The 18,079-nt window shown below is 39.0% G+C and overlaps 1 pseudogene; it reads right to left on the bottom strand.

Moving 5' to 3' along the window:
- Positions 1-12,371: 12,371 nt before the first annotated feature.
- Positions 12,372-14,055, bottom strand: LOC698754 (zinc finger CCHC domain-containing protein 7 pseudogene; annotated as a pseudogene).
- Between the last annotated feature and the right edge of the window lie 4,024 nt (positions 14,056-18,079).

Raw genomic sequence — 18,079 nt, 5'->3', positions numbered from 1 at the left:
TTGCTACGTAAGCGGGAAAGTGACATAATCACATTTGCAGCTGTGGTTATACCAATCTGCAAATAGCTCAGGCAAGACGTCGCACACTTAAATGTTTCCCAGCGTTTGAGTGAAACTGGTCCAGGGTAAGAAAACACATAGGAAAATTCTTCATTTCTTCAAAGAAAAATGTATTTCCTCCCATTTTTTTAAAGAAACATGTGGGCCTATTGATTTTTTTATTTTTTCATTTTTAAGGGATTCAATGAATGATTAAAAGAAATATTTCACTTTCCTCTTAGCTATAAGAGTCTAACAGAAAATGCTTAGATTGGTGGCAATGCTTTACTTGTCACAGTGTTGGGCAGAATACGGGGTAGAGGACTGTGGTGAACTGTGGTGAGCAGGCCCCATCTAAGAGGAGAAGCCCCCACTTCACTCCAGCTGTCTGTTTTCGTGCAAGAAAGTAGGTCAAATCTAGACCTTCTACTCTTTCAAAGAAATCCAGAGATCAAATCTTAATGTAAAAATCTACTGATTTTAAAAATTGACCGAAAAACCAAAAACGAAAACAAGAAGCTTAGAATTGCCAGATTTAGCAAATAAAAGAACAGGATGCCATGTGAAATTTGAATATCAAATAAACAATGAATGCTTCTTAGTATAAGTATATTCCAACTATTGCATGAGATATATTAAAGTATGATTTGCCATTGATCTGAAATTGGAATTTAACAGGGTGTCCTGTACCTTGGCTGGCAACTCTAGATCAAACAAAATATGCACATGAATCACATTAGGTATGTCAGCCAGCAGTTGGCAACTTGTGGTATTGATTGGTGATTCTAGACTTTATCTGAAGAGTGTTGTCTTTTATAGCAAATAAGTCATGTCATCATTTTCATTATGCTAAAGTAAAATTTATAGATAGTACAACCTATTTAATCATAATATTTCAAAAGTCCACCGAAGGCCTAATTATAAAGAAGAAATAAAAAGAAAATTATTTCAATATGTGATTGCTTGGTAGCACTACAGTAGTAACTGGCAAGACGTCTGAGAGTTGTGAAAGACATATGGGTGCCCCAGGTACTACGGGGCATGTAGCTCCCTGGAACCTGACTATCAAACGCTCACACTGCTTCATAATCTTTGTGATGACCAAAAATACTGCACCCCGTTTTCAAAATCTCCCCTAGGTGCAGTGCCGTCTTCAGCGATAAAGAGCAGTTAGTGAAAGGATTCACAGGAAAAAGGCAGAGGCTGGGACTTGAAGCTGGGAGATCAATTTTAAATAGAAATAGAGTGGGCATGGTGGCTCACAACTGTAATCCCAGCCCTTTGGGAGGCCGAGGCAGGAAAACTGCTCAAGGCCAGAAGTAGCTATGATTGTGCCACTGCACTCCAGCCTGGGCAACATACCAAGACCCTGTCTCCTGGAGTCCTAGCTGCTCAGGAGGCTGAGACAGGAAGATCCCTTGGGCCACGGGTAGCTATGATTGCACCACTGCACTCTAGCATGGAAGGCAGAGCTAGACCCTGTCTCTAAATAAGTAAGTAGCCAGGCACAGTGGCTCTCACCTGTAATCCCAGCACTTTGGGAGGTGAAGGTGGGTGGATCACTTGAGGTCAGGAGTTTGAGACCAGCCTGGCCAACATGGTAAAACCCCATCTCTACTAAAAATACAAAAATTAGCCGGACATGGTGGTGTGTGTCTGTACTCCCAGCTACTCAGGAGGCTGAGGCTGGAGAATGGCTTGAACCCACGAAGCGGAGGTTGCGGTGAGCCAAGATCACCTCAGTGCACTCCAGCCTGGGGAACAGAGTAAGACTCTGTCTCAAAATAAATAAATAAATAAAATAGAAGTGGCTGGAGAACCAACTAGAAGTGGGAAAAGAAAGGATGAAGGGTCAAGTGGGAGCATTCAAATAGATAGGCAAGATGGGAACAGGATTTGTTTTGGAATAAATAAATCCTATATCTTGAGTTTTAGATTTAGATTTCTGTGTGAGATCTAAGAAGAGCGGTCTGTTAGTCTGTGAAATTCATGAGTGCTGTGGTCTGAGATGGCCATAGAACACTGGGAATTCGCAGCACATTGTCTGTATGTGATGAAGTTATGGGAATGGATGAGATTGCTCCCAGGAAGACTATAGGTAGGAGGCGACTTAGTTCATGGACATAGCCCTGCGAACACCAACTTTCATGAGATGTCCAGCCTTTTTAATGGAGGAAAAAGGAGTTTCCAGAATGAAAGTAGGAAATCCAGGAAAAAGTGATGTCACAGAAAGCATGGGAGGAGAAATGGGTGGGACCGACTGCAGAGAAGACAGATTCTACAGGGAAGATAAACAAGAGAAGAGTTGAACAATGTCCAGTCAGGAGGTCCCTGGTGAGCTGAGTGACTGCAGTTTCAGTGCAGGGGTAGGTGTGGAATCCCTTTTAGAGTTGATAAGAAAATGCAGACAGGGAGCATAGGCCACTTAAAAAGCGGCATGGCTGTGAAGGAGTAAGAACTCCTTTCTGCCTTTTAGGGTCCTCCTTATATGAGATCTCTGAACTTTCCTTTACTTTCGGTATCTTTTAGGATGCCTTTGCTAGTAATTAACAGAAAAATGAACCCAGACTGGCTTAAAAAGTAAAATTCAATAGTGGATTTAGGCTACTGAAAAAGTCCAGCAATGATGTGTGCTTCAGGCATGATTTGATCAAGGCTTTAGATCCAGTTCTCATAATTTTTTCCTACGTGTCTTAGATTTGCCCTCAGACTGACTTCCCAATTTTTTAAGTTTATTTCACAAATAGTTATTGAACACCTACTGCATGCCAAGAACTTTTCTAGGCCCTTGAGATATAGCAGTAAAATACAACTGATAAAGATTCCTGTCCTTGATGCTGGGTGTGGTGGCACATACCTGTAGTCCCAGCTTCTTGGGAGGCTAAGGCAAGAGGATTGCTTGAGCACAGGAATTTAAGGCCAACCTGGGCAACTTGGCAAGACCACATGTCTAAAAATAAAGATTCTTGTCCTTGTGGAGCATATGTTCAAATGGGGAAAGATATCTTGTAAAAATGTATATACATATATACAGACACATATATAAAATCATAATATGTGACATGGTTTGGCTGTGTCCCCACCCAAATCTCTCCCATAATTCCCACATGTTGTGAGAGAGACCTGGTGGGAGGTAACTGAATCATGGGGGCAAGTCTTTCCTGTGCCGTTCTCATGATAGTGAATAAGTCTCACGAGAGCTGATGGTTTTATAAAGGGAGTTCCCCTGCACGTACACTCTCTTGCCTGCCGCCATGCAAGATGTGACTTTGCTCCTCCTTTGCCTTCTACCGTGATGGTGAGGGCTCCCCAGACATGTGGAACTGTAAGTCCATTAAACCTCTTTTCTTTATAAATTTCCCAGTCTCAGGTGTGTCTTTATTAGCAGCACGAGAACAGACTAATACAGTATGTTAAATGATGATAAAGTCTATGAAAAAAGAAAAACAGTTCAGAGTACAGAGGATTGGTAATATAAGAAGGGCTAGATTGTAATTTATAGAAGGTGGTCAAGAAAGGCTTCACCAAGAAAGTGGCATTTGAGTGGACATAAGGATATGGCAGAGTGAGATGCATGAATAGCTTTGGGAAGGGTATTGCAGCCAGAGAAACAACCAGCACAAAGACCACAGACGGGAGCGTCCAGCACGTCTGAACAGCATCAGGGAGGCCAGTGTAGCTGGGGTGGAATGAGTGAAGGAGTAGTAGTGGGAGATTAGATTAGGGAAGCAATAGAGGCCCAAATTTATGAGCCCATGGCAAGGGCTTTTCATCAGCAGAATGTCGAGCCCAAGAGTAAATGATACAACTCAAAGTGTAAGAGGATCTCCCTGGCCGCTGTGTTGAAAAGGGACTGTAGCGGAGTGAGAGTGGTATCTGAGAAACCACTCAGGAGGCTCTTTCAATAACCCAGGGAAGTGGTGATAGTGGCTGGGCTGGGGTGGTTGCTGTGGAGGTGATAGACATGGTAGGATTTTGGAAAAGTTTGAACATAGTGCTAACAGGATTTGCTGACAGAATGGATGGAGAGGACAGAAGAGTCGAGAATCACTCCAGGCATTTCTGCCTAAGCCACTATCTGAGATGGGGAAGGCTGTGGGTAGGAACAGGTTTGGGAGGAAGATCCAGACTTGAGTTTTGGACGTGTTAAATTTTAGAAGCCTATTAGACATCCTGGGGTAGCTGTTAAGTGAGCAGAGGGCTCTAGGAGTCTGCATTTGGAAGATAAATATAGACAGGTGATATCTATTTCAGATTTGAAAGCAGGCACATAATATTAAAGTCTCAAGACTGAAGGAATCACCAAGGAAGTGAGAGTAGGTAGAGAAGGAAAGAAGACCAAAGACTGAGTCGTGGATCCCTCAGACACTGAAAGGCCTGGAAGAAGAGTGGACTGGAAAAAGAGACTAAGAAGTCTCATGATAGAAAGAAACTGGAGTGGGAGAGATAGGGCATCTTTCAAACGTAAGTACCAGATTTCCCTCTGGCTGGATTGAATTAGGTTATTTGAATCGGTCCCTCTAGCCGATGGAAAATAGTAGACAAAGTCCATTTTTTAACTAATCATTTGAAAAGGTCTTGGTTTGTGCAGAAGGGCTTATACTTATGGGGACTTTTTTTAACCAATCATTTGAAAAGGTCTTGGTTTGTGCAGAAGGGCTTATACTTATGGGGACTTTTAAAAACTAATCATTTGAGAAGATCTTGATTTGTGCAGAAGGGCTTATACTTATGGGGACTTACCTGTGGAACTTACTCCCAGAACTTACTCCCTCCCCGGGGGGGTGGTCAATTCCTCACAATCCTACCCGATGGTAAAACTGAATATTGGGAAGTGAAGGATAAAGCGAACCCACCATCTTGCCACACATTTTCCGGGGGATCAGTTTTTCTCATGTACCCACAGATCCTTTCGTTCATATTAATAGTTGTATACTTATTATATTAAAAAACAGTTGGCTATCTGTTTACTGATTTCTGCCCAGATTATAAGCTTTTTGAAGAACTGTGTCTTACTCATCTTTGAACCCCAGGACCCCTAGCCTCAGTGAATATTTGTTGAAGTGAGTTAAATATGAACATGTGAGAGTGTGTGCACGTCTGGTTTCTGTGGGTCCTCCTGGGTGACGTTAAACCTCAAAGTTAGAAGAAAAAATTTTAAACCCTTAGAATAGTTTCTGATCCATCTGTAAAATGTAATGTAACCACATAGACCATCACCTTATTAAATTTAATGTATGAAACTATTTCTTAATCGTTGTGGCTGCAAGGACAATCAGTTCTTAAATAGTTTTGAGACAGAGAAATTTAAAAGAACCCTTTGGTATTTTGGGTACACACACGCATATACGCACACACGGAACTTATAGTTGAGAGTTCATAAAATAGCCTAATGAACCTATACTGTAAGGACCTATAAGCTGATTGTATATGTTTTGAGCTGGATATTTATGTCCAGCCCCCTCCAATTCATATGTTGAAACCCTAGCCCCCAGGGTGATGGTATTTGGAAGTCAAGCCTTTGGGAGGTAATCAGAGTAAGATGAGGTCCTGAGAGTAACGTCCTCATGATGGGTTAATGTAGTTGTAAAAAGAGGAAAACAGTACAAAGTTTCAGTTAGATAGGAGGACTAAATTATTGTGTTCTACTGAAGAGCATAAAGGGTATAGTTAATAATAATGTATTGTGTATTTCAAAATAGCTAAAAGAAAATTTTAAATGTCCTTACCACAAAGAAATGATAAATATTTGAGGTGATAGATGTGTTAATTAGCCTGATTTCAATATACATCCTTCTACAATGAATTCATGTATCAAAACATCACATTTAGTCCATCAATAGATACAATCATTAATTTGTCAAATAAAAAGATGATAATACTTTTTCATGTTTATTTTTTGAGATGGAGTCTTGCTCTGTTGCTCTGTTGCGACTAGAGTGTAGTGGCTCAATCGTGGCTTATTGAAATTTCAGCCTCCCTGGCTCAAGAGATCCTTCTGCTTCAGTCTCCTGAGTAGCTGGGACCACCGGCACATGTCACCATGCCCGGCTAATTTTTAAAAATATTTTGTAGAGATGGGTCTCACTGTGTTGCCCAGGCTAGTCTCGAACTCCTAAGCTCAAGTGATCCTCCCACCTCAGACTCCCAAAGTGCTGGCATTATAAGACATGTGCCACCATGCCCAGCCACAATAAAACTTTTGTTTAAAAAACAGGAGAAGAAAAGCTATCACTGCAAGTGCTCTGCTATAGGTGTTTTCTCTATGTCATTATGATCTTTTGTTAAACATGATTTTTCCCATAGCTTATCTGAATCTATACAGTGAGCTATATTATTAAAGCATTCTAGCTAACTTTGTGCTTGGCCACAAGTAAAGCAACCTAGACTTTCTTAGAAGAGAATAGAAATACCAGAATATTTTTTCTGTCTAGTATTTGAGTGAAAAAAAAAAACAATGGCAAAACATAAAACAGAACATCCAAAACACTATCAAGTATATTATATTCATTCATTCAGTCTATCATTGACTTTGTATTTTTTGGAAATATTTTTCCCTTGTTAACTTTTCCCATGGACTTATTAGACTATATTTATCCACATGGGTATTTTTGGAAATGTAAGCACTAATGTAACTTCTTTGAATTACAAAAGATTCTGAAAGTTTGTGTGTTTGTTTTTAGAAAATGATGGGGATACCTGAGGAACAATCTTTTTGAACATTTGAAGGCATTTGATACACAAAAATATTTGATTCTTATCAAATAAATTGTCAGTATTTAAACTTTCCCTTTGAAGACAAGCTATTTAGTTCTTATAAAAAGCAATGCTTGCTTTTTATAAGATATAAAGGATGAAGATATAAAGAAACACCAGCCACAGCTATGGAATCTCTAGGCTTAACCTGGACAGGGTGCTTGACAGTTCTTGGGTTATTAAGCAAGTCACCAGTTGTGCTAGGCCAGACTCTCTTTACAGTGAAATAAAAAAGAGGACACATCTGAAAAACCAGATAATATAATGAATAAGACATTTGGTAAATAAGAGCAATTAAAAATCAAAAACAGCACACATCTGAAAAAACAGATAATAGAGCAGGTAAGACATTAGGTAAATATGACCAAATAATTGTGTTGTAAACCTCTACCTGAATCAGGCATCCAGGAGGCAATTCTACTTCAAGTGCTTTTTTTCCCTCCCTTTACTAGATCTAGTTAGACTTTTGAAAAATTAAGGTAAACTCCAGATGTCACGAAGAAGTTGCCTTGTTGTGTTCTCTGGCCTAGAATGAGGCTGGAAATTGGGCGTGCACTTTCAGTTGGACGTTTCCTTAGCACAGCCCCCTTCTCCATTTCTGAGGTGACCCAACGAAGAAGAAATGGGACAGCAGAGAGTTAAAAGTGCACAAGGCAGATGCCATGAGAGATCACATGTTCTCCCTGTTGGACAGACAGGAGCCATGAGCAGACATGAGCTGGCTGTTTGGTCGGTGGGGCAGCGCTGCTTGGTGGCAAGGAGAACGGGTCTGTTTTATGCTGTTTTATTCTCTATTCACTTGCAGGGCGTTTGGATCGGTCTCTCTCTCTCTCTGTTTGTTTTTTGGGTTTTTTTTGTCCTTGAAAATGGCATTAAGTGATTCTGTGTATGTGCATTTGAGGAAGCCAGTGCAATATCCTATTAATCCACTGAGTAACTTCAACAACTTGAACATAATCAGAGCATGGTTGGTGACCACACTAGTCGGTTCGTGAGAGCTTTACTGAAGGGCCACGCGAGTCCTTCCATTTAAGGGATCTCCCCTTCTGTGGTCACCCATGCCTCCTTTGCCCAACAGCTTGGCGGCCTCCCTGGGGTCCATTGTAACCATCCTTCCAGGACACTGGGTCGGTTCAGGGGGCAATTGTTGCCTTCTTCTCCCTCCAGGGAGCAACTTCTCTTCATAAGGATTCTTTTTCCCAGCAAGAAAAGATGACCTGGAAATTTGATAGTGCCAGAGTTACAAACTATACTTTCTTAAGAGAGAAATATTACCTTTTAGAAACTAGCTTTTATCCTGCTGGGAAACTGTACTGTGTTGCGGGGATTGTCTCTTATTAGAGCCGTGTGAGCTGGGGGAAGCATGTAGGGCTATCTTCCACACACCAAAAAGGCTGCAGGAATCGTGTATGACCCTGAAAAGAAACTGCCATAGTACTTAGTGGGGAGGTAGGGAAAGACAAAGATGTCAACATAAGCCAGTACATTCCTTGCGCAGAATGAGCCTGCATACTCTTAAACACACCGGGAGAAGAGTTCTCAAGGTTTTGAAACTCCTAGTGATGGTGGAGTTCTTGGCTCACTTCCTAAAGCATTATGAGGCATTATAAACGTCCTTCGAATTCACGCAGTCCCATAAGAACACCAACAAAAAAATTGTTATGGGGATTTTAGTATTTAATCTTCAGGGGGTCCAAAGCCTTATTTGCCATTTCTCAATAAAAAACAAATCTTTATCCTAAGACTAGGGTAGAGGGGATTGGGAAATCATTTTGTAACAAAAAGGTACTACATCCATTAGTCAAATAGTATTCATTGAGCACTCACTATGTTCCAGGCATTGTAGCAGGGGGTGGGGTCCTGAGGGTGACCCTGGCAAGCCTGGGCCCTATCCTCATGACACATTCTAGTGGGCAGCAAAGGTGCAGAGCAAGTGTACTGAGCTAGTTGTGTAATAGAAGACACGAGGTGAGCTTACAGTCTCCCAATTCAGAGATCTCGAAGAACATCTTCTTGTTGGATTTAGACATGCAGTATCCTGGAAGAGGACTGCAGTCTTAAAAATGCTCCTGATTTCGCCGGGTGAGGTGGCTCACGCCTGTAATCCCAGCACTTTGGGAGGCCGGGGCGGGCGGATCACGAGGTCAGGAGATCGAGATCATCCTGGCTAACACGCTGAAACCCCGTCTCTACTAAAAACACAAACAATTAGCCGGGCGCGGTGGCGGCTCCTGTAGTCCCAGCCACTCGGGAGGCTGAGGCAGGAGAATGGCTTGAACCCGGGAGGCGGAGCTTGCAGTGAGCTGAGATCCGGCCACTGCACTCCAGCCTGGGCGACAGAGCGAGACTCCATCTCAAACAAAACAAAACAAAACAAAAAACCCTCCTGATTCATTCTTTCCCAGCAAGATGCTCTTGGGACATGTAGGACCTTGGGCAACACTTATTTCTTCTTAGGGAATCTGAATGTCTCTGTTATTCCTACGAAATACCTCACTGAGAATGTATGTTGCCTTAAGAAGCTGTTATATAGTCTTCTTTGGATTTTCAGATATACCTCTTCCCACACCATCGTTTCACAATCTGTTTTTATTCTATAAAGTTTTTTATCATCTCAAAAATCTATGTCTGTCTACAAGTTAAGCTAAGTATCTCCAGATAACTCTCCCAGTCAGAGATACAAGATCTCAATTTCTAAAAAATAATAAATGTTCATATCAGCAAACTTGGACAATGCCCACTTGTACCAAAACTATGAGCAGGTACATTTATTTTCTTCAACTGAAAATCTGTGCTAATAATTTTAAGTTTACTTTTACATTTTAATTAGGGAAATTTTCAAATATACACAAAAGTGGAGAAGATAGTTTAGTGAACCCTAATGTACCCATTACTAAGCTTCAAGAGTCATTACAATTTTGCCAATTTTATTTCATTGATATAGCTTTCCCCACCAAGTACAGACACCTTTTTTCCCTTTTAAATTTTGGAGTATCAAAATCAAATTCCAGACATTGTATAATTTCAATCACAAATATCTTAGTAGAGAGAGAAGGATACTTTAACTGTAACATGCCATTACTACAACTAACAGAATAAACAAAAAAATTTTTAGTATCATGTAACATGACCCAGAATCAAGTTCCTCTGACTGACCTAAAATATGAATTTTTATAGTTTGTTCAAATCAGGATCTAAAATAGGACCAAACATCATACTTGCTTGTTATATTTCTTAAATTTCTTTTAATCTATAATACATCCCCCCTTCCATTTTTTTGCACCATTTAGTTTTTAAAAGGACTAGGTCTTTTTTTTTTTTTTTTTTTTTTTTTTTTGAGACAGAGTCTCGCTGTGTCACCCAGGCTGGAGTGCAGTGATGGGATCTCGGCTCACTGCAACCTCTATCTCCCAGGTTCAAGCAGTTTTCCTGCCTCAGCCTCCTGAGTAGCTGAGACCACTGGCATGCACCATCACACACAGCTAATTTTTGTATTTGTAGTAGAGACGGGGTTTCACTATTAAGAGATGGTAGCAACCATCTCTTGACCTCGTTATCTCTTAACGAGGTCAAGTGTTGGGATTACAGGCGTGAGCCACCATGCCCGGCCTAATCTTACTGATTTTCTCACATTCTGATTTGTCTATTAGCTCCCTGGTGACATTGTTCAGCTTATTTTTCTATCCCCCTATATTATTTGTTAACTGTTAGGTATATAAACTTGATTAGATTTAGGTTTCCCACCTTCCTTCCTTCCTTTCCTTCTTTTCCTTCCTTCCCTCCTTCCTTCCTGTCTTTCTTTCTTCAAGAATATATATGGGTAGTGCCAGGTACATCCTATTGTATCACAATACAAGACACATAATGTCTGATTGTCCCACTTTTAGTGGTGCTAAAAGTTAATCCAGGGCCCCAAGTGTTGCCACACTGATACAACCATTATAAAGTTCCCCATCAATTTTTCACCTCATGGCTTTCATATTCTTTGATGATCTTTGCATGGATCCATTTTTTTTTTATCATGAATGAATTTCAATTATAATATTACATTTCATCAACCATTATTTTGAATCTCAAACTATCTTAGTAAATTTTTCCAATAGAAATATCCTACATAGTACTATATTGAATTTTTAATTTAAATGTTTTATAATTATGAAATGTATTCACTACAGAAAGTTTGGCATATGTAAAGTATAAATTTGAAATAAAGTCACCCCCAATTTTTCCACCAAAAGATAATCATTTCTAGAGTTTCAACGTATTCATTTGATCTTTCTTTCAGACAGCATATTGGAACAAAACAGGACCACAGTATACTATGTTTGTACCCTTTTTGCTCTTAGTAATCTATTTTGGACATCTTTTCATATTAAAAAATACCAGATTCACACCGTTACTTTTAATGGCATATTTTAATTTTCTTGAAACATATTCATAAACATGAAACATTGGAATGAAAGATGCTAAAAAAGTTTAAGCTTTTGATATTTATTTTCAAGACTCCTACTAAAGAGTTTTCCCATCTGAAATGTGTTATGAGTACTAATTTCTCTACATCTTTGGTAACACTGAATATTATAATTTTTGTAGTTTTTGCTAATTTGATACAAAAAATGTTTTCTGCCCAGTTATATGGTTTTGATTAATTGCCAGAGATTAAAGTTATTCATATGTTTGTTATTTATTTGTATTTTTCTTCTGTGAATTTTCTATTTATTTATTCTGTCAATTCTTCTATCAGCATGCTTATACTTTTATTTCTATTTCAGATATTTTCTTTTTCTTATTCTGATATTAGGGTATGAGAAGTACAAAAGATCTACAAGTACCAGAAAATTCTGTATAACTTTGAGGTAGTTTAAAAAATACAAGAGAACAAAACAATTTTTTTAGTAATATTCATCTCTACAGATCTGACTGTCCACTTGAAACATCGCTGTAGAAGTGGTAAAAAATGATTTCATTGTGATTATGTTAAAATTTTTTATGTTTCTTTCACTTGTTTTAGGAAATCTGCTTTCTGACATTTATACTGGATGGACTCTTCACCTCTATTTTGCTGAGGCCCAATTCCCTGCCTCTTCAGGGCTTCAATGATGACATTTTTGTTTTTACAGTTAGCTTGTGATGTTTTGTCCAAAGGAAGATTCTGAAAACAGCTTCAGCAGCAAGAAAAGCTGGATATAAATTTATTGTTATTGTCCTTTCCAGTGTAAAAAAAAAGTTGAAAAATACTGATGACTTTTTCTTAGTGTTAATTTCTCGTCCTACAAGGATTTAATTTCATACTCAGGCTGAGGATGAATTATCTTTGATGCGGCTTTTTTTCCCCCCCAAAGTATTTTTTAAAAGCTTTCTTGAAAAGATGAATTCTTCTTCCTAGCCCTAGGATTCTGAGTAAAGATGACATCCTGGAACAGGAGAAGTCCAGGTTTATCTTTCTACTTTCTTACCTAGTAACCTGTTGGACTTAGAGAGTTGAGATCTCCACGGATGTTCAGTAAATCTAGGAATGGCTGAAATTAAAAACAAAAACAAAAACAAAGCTCACTTTATTTAGTTACAGATAATAATCACAATGCCAGAAGGTTATAGACACAAAGGCCAAAAGAACAAAGGAAAGCCACATCAGAGGCTGCCTGACAGCTTAAGACCTTTTTTTCCCTCTGCTTAATAAGAAATAAGTTATCATTGTCATCATCTTCCAAGCACCTCTCCTTTTTCTTCTCTTGCCCCTCTTAACCTCCTTGGGAGACTTGTCTCCTCTTGATGTGAAGTAATGTGATGAATGGTGAAAGGGCTTGGAAGGCTTCTGGGTTTTAAAACTGCCAGGAGAAGAGTAGGTTTTGGGGCCCCTAGGAAAATCCTCACCCACTTCACATGTCTGTCAGCCTTCCTGTGCTTCTCCCAGTTTCTGTTCTTGTTCTTCATTTCTTTTTGTGTTTCCTTATTTTATTGAGGCCACCTGTTGCTTTTCCACAAGGCATGGCCCTTCCTTATATAATGATGGGAGTTCTCATTTGCTGTTTTTATCTAAGGTAGCTTAGATGGCTCTGGGATATCTCCATTTTTCTTCAGTACTTTTATTTTTTGTTTTAGTCTCTTTTCTCTCTCCTGAATTTCATATTTGTCATCGTAGTAGCAGATGAATGGAGATATTGGAGACGGGTCATACACTTCTCATTCTGGACACTTGTGCCCAGAATTGCCTTTTGCATGCAGTGACAGTAATATGCTAAGGCTGATGGTCTTGAAGGGGTCTTTGGCTTTTTGGATGGTCCAGGTTTGGTCGTTAGGTGATACTGCCCCCAGCTTTCTGTGCAAGTATCTGTATAGTGACCTAGCATATGACATCAGTCACACTGTTTATCCCAGGAATGTCTGAAAAGACATGAGTGGTCCAACATCTTAGGCACAGGACAGTATTCGCAAAGGGGGGCTGGCCAGGAACACAGGAGATGTCCTCTCCCGGAGCACAGGAAGCAGCGACGAACTTTTCCTGGTAACGGGCAGTTTTTTGTTAAATGGCCACATTTGTCACAATTTCTACAGATAATGTTTTTGTTGCCTGAATAATATCTCTGGGTGTGTCTTCCAGGTGATTTGTTATTAGCTATCTCGGCCTCAATGTCTTTGTCACTGATGAACCAGTTTATCTCATCTTCTTCAATAACAGAGTTTTCACATCCCGCAACGTTGAGAAGGATATCATCATCTCTATCATCTACTTCACATCCCAGTAGCATCCAGCTTTTCACATTATTGCCTTCTGAAATGGTGCTTTCTTCCTCTTCACTTGAACTGACGGCTATAATCATGAGCTCTCAGATTACACCTGATCTCTCTTCAATATCACTCTTGCATTTCTTATCAACCAGCTCATTAGATTGAAGAGAAGCAGAAGGACCATGGGTATTTTCTTATGCTTGAACTCTAACATTCTTTCCTTTACATCTATAAATACTATCTTCATCAGACAGTGATGACCTCTGAGCCATCTGACAGCTGGATGACCTCACTATCTGAAAGGACAATTAGCCTCTTCTGATTTGGTTTACTACTCGAAGATTCCAAATTCCCAGAGTTCTTTCCTTCATGTTCTTCTTCCCTGATGACATCACCAAGATCTTGGGCATAATAAATTCAGCTATAGAGTTGAAATTCCACCTCACTATCAACACTCATTTCACTAGATAACTCGTCTTGATAAAGATCATATTCGTATGCTTCTATAATCTCACAGCCACCAAACATCATAAAAAGTCAGTAACCTTGATGTGCTGGCTGCAACCTACTTTTCTTAATAAATTATAATGATGTAATATTAATCATTTATCTGTCATATTTCAAATATATTTTGCCAGTTTGTCATTTTAAAATTTTTGTTTATGACTTTTTAATGTTCAGAAATTTTAAATATTTATGTCATCTATTAAAAATAATATCTATTTTTTTCTTTGTGATTTCTTCCATGGCATTAATATTCCCCATCTCAAGATTGGTGTAAATATTTGCCCATAATTCCTTCAACAGTTTTGGGGTTTTGTTTTCATATTTTACCTTCAATTCCTTAGCCTATGTTGAATTTTTTGGCTGTAATTTAATGTAAAGATCTGATTGGATTTCACCACCACCCTCCATCCCCCACATATTCTCATTTTCCCCACCTCCATTATTTGTTTGAATAATCTATTCCAACTGATATGCTTTTTCTTTCTTTCTTTTTGTTTTTTTTTGAGTTGGAATTTCACCCTGTTGTCCAGGCTGGAGTGCAATGGTGCGGTCCCTGCTCACCACAACCTTGGCCTCCCGGGTTCAAGCGATTCTCCTGCCTCAGCCTCCTGAGTAGCTGGGATGACAGGCGCCCACCACCATGCCCAGCTAATTTTTGTATGTTTAGTAGAGACTGGGTTTCACCATGTTAGCCCGGCTGTTTTCAAACTCCTGACCTCAAATGACCCACCCACTTTGGCCTCCCCAAGTGCTGGGATTACAGGCGTGAGCCACCACACCAGCCTGATACGCTTTTAATGCATTCGTTTCTGAACTATCTTTTCTGTAACAATGATCTGTCAGACAGTACTTATACTAGTAACACACGTAAATGTTGCAGCTGTAGTATGTTTTAAGATCTGGAGAACTTTCCTTATATTATAGCTGCTTTCTTAACTACCTATTTAATATGTATTAAATAGGTATTTCTTAATACCTATTTACTGATGACTCCCAGCTTATGTCTGGCTCTAATTTCCAGAGTTGTACACCTATATATCTATTCAACCTCTCCTCTCAAATGGGTAATAGACATCCATTCATTCATTCAGCAGTATTTATTAAGCACCCACTCTCTTCCAGGCATTGTTCTAGGCACTTGGAATAAATCAGTGAATCACACAATGATCCCTGCCAATTAATTAACAGTTTGATTCTTACAACAACTTTATGAAGCAAATAAATTATTATTTCTATTATAGTTCACGCATGAGGAAAATGACACACAGAAAGGTTAAATGACTTACTCATGGTCACACAGCTAGTAGGTGGTGAATCTGGGATTCAAACTCAAGTCATTTCTTCCAGAGTCCTTGCCTTTAATCACTTTCTCAAACTCAACATGTCCAAAACAGAAGTATGGATTCCTCTGTCACATTTAGTTCTCAGGCTTTCTCCATTTTAATAAATGACTATACCATTCAAGCGTGTACCTGCTTGAGTCAAAAACCTAGGAATCGTTCACGACTCCCTTTCCCCTCACTCTCCATATTCAGTAGATTAGCAAGTTCTGTCAATTTTATCATCAGCAAATACATCTCTAATTCCACCACTTCTGACCATCTGTGGTGCTCCAACCTAGACCAAGCATTGTCATTTTCTGCCTGCACCATTACACCTTCTAAAGATTCTCCCTATTTCTGTTCTTTCCCTTTTCACACAACTAGCAGTGAAGACTTCAGAAAATATCAATAACATCCTGTCACTCTCATGATCAAAATACAGTCAAATTATACTATAAACACAGAGAAAAACAGAAATTGCCCCACCCTTCCCCCGCTTCGTGGTACCTGTTCCTCAGTGGCAACTGCTCTGTGTTGTTTTGGCTCTTTCTTCTGTCATTTACATCCATATCTCTAAAGTACGTACTAATACAACTAGTTTTAAAATTTCAGTTGTGGACACCATCAGTCAATTTCAATGACTTCCTAGTAGAGCAGAGGAATATTTAGCTCTTCTATAACTACCTGCACCCCAAACACACACTTCCTCTCTTTTCCACCAATGTAGGTATATCTCAACTTTTATTATTTTGGTTACATTATTTTGACTATGCAAATATTATTCATACTTCCTTAGTGTACTAGGACTTTACTTCTTATTTTTGTGAAACTTTTTGTTTTACTTCCTTTTTATAAAACTTTTCCTAGACTTAATAATTGCTTCATTTTTTCTTTGCTTGTATTTCTTCCCCAGGTACTTAACACTAATTCTTATTCAAACTCTCTGGTAGAGCTGTAAATCTCTTCTCAATGTAACCAGGTATATAGAATAATCTATAAATTCATTTTTTCCCCTGGAAAACATCCTCTTAGATCCCTTCTTTCTCTATGATCTGCCACACTACTGTCGTTTTGTGAGTCTGCTTCATGATCTTCCCAGGAATTCTGTTGCTTTTTAACCTGTTTTTAGCTCTTCTTATCTGTATCTCATGTCTTACTCTCATTTGGCTTAAATTTATTTCAAAGGAATACATTTTCCAGTAGCTTTCTGAGGAAGTAGGCATGAATGGTGAAATAAAAATATGCTTCTTGGCCAGATTCGGTGGCTTGTGCCTGAAATCCCAGCACTTTGGGAGGGCAAAAATTAGCTGGATGTGGTGGCGGGTGCCTGTAATGCCAGCTACTTGGGAGGCTGAGGCAGGAGAATCTCTTGAACTCGGGAGGCAGAGGTTGCAGTGACCTGAGATCGCACCACTGCACTCCAGCCTGGGCAACAGAGTGAGACTCTGCCCCCAAAAACAAACAAACAAAAAACAAAAACCACTTCTTGTAACTCCTCATAATTGATCATTACTGTAATTTGTTACAAAATTCTAGATTTGATATCATTTTGATTTGAATCATTATGATTGAGTGTTCTGATGTCCTTCCAATTCTTGATCCTTTATAGCCCTTCTGCTTTTTTCTATGAGTTTTTAGAAGCGTCTGTTTATTCCTGAAATTCTCATATTTCACATTTTCATCCCCCTCAAAGGTTTCTTCATGTCACTGGGTAATTCATTTTTTTCTTCTCCCCCAAACCCCCTCCTTATAGATTTGGGACAAATTTGTTCTCTGTCCCTATAAATTATTTTCTATAATTTCATAAAAATGGAATAATATATAAAATCACTTCCGTACTTGGCTTCCTCAGCATAATTATTTTGAGATTTATCAGGTTTTTTAAATGTATCAGTAGTTTCTTTTCATTGATGAGTAGAAGTCAGTTACATGGATTTACCACACTTTGTTTATCTCTTCACCTAGTCATGGACATTTGGGCTGTTTCCAGTTTTTGCTATTCATAATAAAACTGTCATAAGCATTAGTGTACAATTCTTTCATTAGACATATATTTCTTTTTTCATCAGTTAATATTTAGAATTAGAATTGTTTAATCATATAGTAGGGGCTTCTTTAAATTTTTAAAAAACTGTCAAAAGTTTTCCAAACTTGTACTATTTTACGTTTTCACTGTCACTGTATGAGATTTCCAATTGTTGTATATCCTTGGCATTCTCGGTCTTCTCAATTGTAGTAAATTCTAGTGGATATATAGTTCCATCTCACTGTGATTTTAAATTACATTTCCCAGGTAGCTAATTACTTTGAGCATTTATTCGTGTTTTTTTTTTTTTTTTTTTTTTTTTTAGATGGAGTCTCACTCTGTCACCCAGGCTGGAGTGCAGTGGCACGATCTCGGCTCACTGCAAGCTCCGCCTCCTGGGTTCATGCCATTCCCCTGCCTCAGCCTCCCGAGTAGCTGGGATTACAGGCATGTGCCATCACATCACATCCAGCTAATTTTTGTATTTTTAGTAGAGGCTGGGTTTCACCATGTTGGCCAGGCTGGTCTTGAACACCTAATCTCAAGTGATCCATCCATCTTGGCCTCCCAAAGTGCTGGGAAAGCCACTGCACCCGACCCATTTGTATATCTTCTTTTGTGATTTTTTTCTATTCAAATATTTGGCCCCCTTTTTTTATTGGGCTGTTTGTTTTCTTATTGTTGAGTTACGAATGATATT

Source organism: Macaca mulatta, chromosome 7, assembly GCF_049350105.2.
Source record: "Macaca mulatta isolate MMU2019108-1 chromosome 7, T2T-MMU8v2.0, whole genome shotgun sequence".
In the NCBI taxonomy this organism is placed as follows: domain Eukaryota; kingdom Metazoa; phylum Chordata; class Mammalia; order Primates; family Cercopithecidae; genus Macaca; species Macaca mulatta.
The sequence above is the reverse complement of the archived record's forward strand: the minus strand, read 5'-3'. Positions and strand labels throughout refer to the sequence as shown.